Source organism: Teleopsis dalmanni, chromosome X (assembly GCF_002237135.1).
Source record: "Teleopsis dalmanni isolate 2A chromosome X, ASM223713v2, whole genome shotgun sequence".
NCBI classification, from domain to species: Eukaryota; Metazoa; Arthropoda; class Insecta; order Diptera; family Diopsidae; genus Teleopsis; species Teleopsis dalmanni.
In genome coordinates this window covers 44,227,385-44,232,640 of record NC_051848.1, presented here as the reverse complement: position 1 = coordinate 44,232,640, position 5,256 = coordinate 44,227,385, and the positions used below count along the sequence as shown (strand labels likewise).

General features: G+C 33.3%; 1 long non-coding RNA gene across 1 annotated transcript; it reads right to left on the bottom strand.

Moving 5' to 3' along the window:
- Nucleotides 1-2,167: 2,167 nt before the first annotated feature.
- LOC119689463 lies at nt 2,168-3,324 on the bottom strand. The gene is made up of 3 exons (XR_005253433.1): nt 2,795-3,324; nt 2,570-2,709; nt 2,168-2,516 (listed from the first exon to the last, which is right to left on the bottom strand). It is a non-coding gene; the product is annotated as an uncharacterized LOC119689463 (long non-coding RNA).
- Between the last annotated feature and the right edge of the window lie 1,932 nt (nt 3,325-5,256).

Genomic DNA, 5,256 nt, shown 5'->3' with positions numbered 1-5,256 from the left:
GAATGAAGCTGAAAATAAGCATTTTATTTCACTAAAGGGATATATATTTTTTCCTTGTCATTTATTGAATTTTAATAAATAGAAATTGAAAATAATTAAAAAACCTATATGTATGCAATTGAGCTAGGGTATTCATATATATCAATGATTATAATACAATATAAGTGACAAACATGATTATTTGGATCCTCATGTTTGACTTGAGTTTCTCTAGGCATTCAATTGTATATAAGCGAATTACTTCTTCAACGGCTAGTAGATTTAGATCTTTGTGAATCGGAGAATATCGGAGAATATTATTTTGTACTCTTTGGATTTTTTCTATATATGTGTTACACGCTGAACACCACAGTTCTATACGATAGTTCCAAATTGGCTTCAATATTGATTTGTAAATTAACAATTTATTATCGAGACTGAGTTTAGAATAGCGATTTAGAAGTCAGTATAATTCCTTTAAGATTTAATTGGCATCTATTGGCTTCAATATGACTTGTCCACGTGAATCTTCTATCTAAATGAATTCCCAGATATTTTACAGAATGTGTTTGAACTGTGTCCATATTATTGGTTTTAATTGCAAGCCATGGCCATGTTTCTCTCCTTAGAGTAAAAGTGTACCTGAACGTATTTAATTTCATTCACCTTGATTTTCCATTTAGCAAAGCACTTTTCAATTAAACCAAGATGTCTGTATAAATTTTATGATGCTATAGTGCAGTCACTTTCGATGCTGACTATAGCAGTGTTGTCAGCGAACGTCGTCAACAAATTGTTAGGATATAGAAGAATGCCAGCTGTGTAGATTAAGTATAGAAGCGGCCCAGGGACACTACCCTGAGGAACTCCAGTGTTGATATCGTGCTCTTGCGAAATAAAAGATTTGTGTCTAACTCTATATTTTTCGCGAGTCACGTAGGATTTCAGAAGTTTATGAACGTTTTTCGTATCGAGTGCATTATTTTAAGTAAAAATCTGTTAAGCCACACTTTATCAAGTGCCTGCGCTGCATCAAGAAAAACTGCCGTACAATATTGCTTTGATTGTAAAGCTAGGTGTGTTTCATTAGCGATTCTAAGGATCAGTTCAATTGTTCCATGCCCTTTACGAAAACCAAATTGATGGTACGAATTAAGATATACATTTTCTATCAGTGAAGAAATCAGGATTTTTTTTTTTACTAGAAGTTTTTCGAAAATTTTTAAGATTTAGGACAATGAACCTATTGATCAATATGATGTAGCAACTGAAGGATATTTTTCAGGCTTCGGGATCATTTTTAACAACGATGTTTTCCAATGCATCGAAAAGTACCCAAGAGACAAAATGCTGTTGAAAATAGTGAGAATGAGGACGATCACTGTGTCCGACAAGAGAATATGTGATTTTAACATTCACAATTTTATACACACATATATCTACGATATATAATAACCATATATGTTTTACTTATGCGAGTCAAATATGCAAATTTATTAAAACTAACGACCCGACGATTTGGACCAACTACCACGGGATTGTTTCTACCGCGTGAAAGCTTTTAAGTATATACTGTGTCAAAGATTAAAGCCACATGACAATTCACTGATTAGGCTACATCAGTGCGGCATTCAGTATGGTCACTCTACTATTGACCAGATATTCACACTCTAATCAATCCCAAAAAAATGTATCGAACATAACATCTACGTCTACAATCCTTTGGTCGATACTATATCAATACTCATATTATGAGGATAGAGGACCTCTATCAGTCCTCATAACCTCTATTCACTGACCTCTATTCAGTGCCAGAAAGTAAAAAATTAATTCCAAGAAAATTTTTTATATAAATACTACAAACAAGAGATATATCTGGTATACAACCACTATATATTTCTTATCAATATCAATACTTTATTTTTGCACCACAGCTGTTTTTTCCAAAGTATTGTGACCTTAATAGCTAAAGTCAATAGCACAGTTCTGTTGATAAATCCCGTTTGAGAACCATTTGAGATTGAGACCTAATTGGTATCATTAAGTTGCTTTGTTTAAAAGATTCAAAAAGTAACGCTAATCACTTTAGCCTCCATTCATTTTCAAAACATCACCAAAAATTTAAAACTAATTAACATGAATATTGCAAAATCAAATCACAAGTTTGTCAAAAAAACAAAAAAAATTCTGCAGAGAAGATGCAATTTGTGGTTATATTTTATTGTCTCTTCAAAGGTCTTATAATTGAAGCAAAAGAATTTAAACGAGATCAGCTCTTATCAGTTCTTGTCTTCTTGTCGTCGCTTTGCTATCGTTTACAACACCTACATTGTTGTCAACTTTAGTGGAATCTTCTAAAATTGCAAACATGGTTAGAACTATTTTTCTATTTGATTAAACTGAGCATCTATCATCCCATCAAATTTCTTAAAAGAAACTGCCAAGAGCTTTGCTGAATCATCAATTTCAAAATTAATATCCTTTGGGAAGACGAGCTCTTCAACAGGAAATCACTCAACAGGGATTTCGTCGTCATTCTAAAATTAAAAAGTTTATGAAAATTTTAATTATTATATCAGGAATTACATACCTAAGGTCTTAGAGATTGACCAACAATTTATTTCTAAGATCAAATTTAATCTGCAAAATTTGTTCTTTGTGACGTATGCCACAGAATGAGCAGCATAGCCCTTCATTAGGGACTCACTCAATAGAGACTCCCTCGTTCTTCTAAAATTAAAATGTTAATGAAAGTTTTAATTATTATATTAGGAATCATAATTATTATATTAGGATCTTGAACTTTAGCCTTTACCTATTATGTTAGGTTAGATTGGAGTGGCGGCCTTATACCCCAACTCCACATGAGCTCAAATAATAGCTTGTTGTAGTACAACAGGATTGGTGTTTGTTCATACATAGATTAGAGTACAGCCCGAATATTTTAGATTTTCTCCAAGCTAAAGATGGATCACATCCGTAGCCCCACAACCACGATAAAAGACATTATAGAATATACCCAGTTTCATAACATGCCTTCCTATTATGCAGTGACTCATCAGCACCATCAGCTCAGTAGTGCTGAGCAGGTTTCGCTTTAATTGAAGTAGCTGATTGGTACGTTTTCTGTCCAGTTTAGACCAGATCAACCAGGTCCAGTTTTGCTTAACTATGCTCAGATATTTTTGTTTGTTTGTCAGTTTAACTGTTAAAAGTGGGATTTCAATAGAAGTGAACGAGAAGTGAATGTCAGAGAGCAGAGTTCCTGCTTTGGCCAGCTTGATACTTTCATACGATTTACAACATTGTTTACGGTTATATATTAAAGTCAAATACAAAAAATAATGAAATGAATAAAATTTTAGACATATGATTTAATTTTCTTTTCATAAATTTGAAATTAAAAGGATAGCCAACTGCTATTGTTGAAGCATGTTAAAATAAATATTTAATACATTGGACAGTCATAGAATGCCGTGGCTGATTCTGATGTCTGATGAATTTTTCAATTTCGAGTACCAAAGATTCTTCCATATATGTCGCTGATATATACTACTCGTAATAAAATATTCACTAAATATTGTTATTAACAATGAAATATATTCACGGCCGACGATTCATTTTATATAGCCGGTGTGGTATTGTCGTAGTTCTAAGACTGTGAATAGAACTGTTGGTTGATTAGATCGTACCTTTACTCTCTCTCTCTAATTGCAGCCACACCATCATATACACAAATGGATAACCAGACACATAGACTACAAGACAGTTGTTTGTTGCGCTTGTTGTACGAGCCAGGCTGGTATCGGGTTTCTCGTCTTTTGAATAAATAATGAGTAGGAAACGCTCTATTAAAAAAAATGCTCTATTTTCTTTAAAACAACATCGACATCTTGTTTAGATATGTATAACAATCAATAAATTATTATCCTGGATGTAAATTGGACTGAACTTAAGTACTTTAAAGCAGCTTGACTGTGTGATAGTAGGTATGTATTCAATTAAATAAATAATCAACTTCCAGACAAACTATTGATTTCTTAATACCGAATACCTCTGGCTGAAAGATGCTGCAATAATCAGGAAGCCTAAAATAAATAGCTATATTTAATCCTTCCGACAAATCTCCACTGTCTACACCACTACCGGCAGAACCTTTCCTAATGAGACACTTCTTCCTTTTCTCCACAGATAGAAAATCGAATTGCTTGTCAAAATTAAACAAGCAAGAGATGTTGTGAATATTTTTTAGAGTAGAACTGAAAAGATTAATTGAATTAAGCAGAGGTTAAATATTTATTAAATATTTAAAGTTAAATCTTTTTTTGCTTATTATCTTCTTATTAATTGATAACAACAAATGGTGACAGTACGCAACGTAATAGGTTGAAAACACACATTTCAGGCACACTTTAAGGAGAGTCAGCACTCCATGTATCCCTTTGGTTGCGCCCATATCTTCCATCTTCGGTACGCTAGGCAAATTTTAAGAACCCAACCTTATCGGATCTGAAACAGAGTGTATATATAAATGATTGATCGTTTAAGCTGGTAGTAAGAATTCTGTAAATGTTAATTACCAGGATTGTAAAGTGCATTTGAAGTGTTCGGTTCAATTACACTAAGAAATTGAACATTCCGTTTTAAACACACACATTGGATACACTTTTAGAAAAGCTGGCACCCTATTTACTTCTTTCTCTACGCCTATGCCTTCCATTATCGGTACATTAAGAATTTCTATGGAACCAATCTTATCGTATGCAGAATAGAACATGTATGTAATTGAATCATCGTTTCAACTGACAATACAAACTGCGCAGATATTAAATACCAATATTCAATCAAACTAAAATGTAGGAGGTTCCGGTTTAAAACCGGTTCGGTGCAGAACCATTTAAACACACACTTTGGACACACTTTTAGAGTAGCCACCACTCTATATACTCCTTTGGCTACACCTATACCTAACATCACATATTGTAAATGAGTGAAAGTTTCAACTTGTGTGGCACATAAAGTTCAGAATTGTTTCGGTGCAATTTTACTAAAAAGTTGGAGGTACTGACTCAAAACCAATTCCGCTCTCCAATTCTCCACCACCATTTAAATCCTGCAAACGAGGTGCGCTGACTCTAAGCTTCAAATTTGGCAGGGCACGAGTTAGATTCCTGATACTTGCACTCTCAAAAAGTTATTTACGACACTCGAAACAGCTGTATGATCAGTCAAAAATTTAATTAATTAAAATAATATAAAATGAATTTTTGTTGTTGT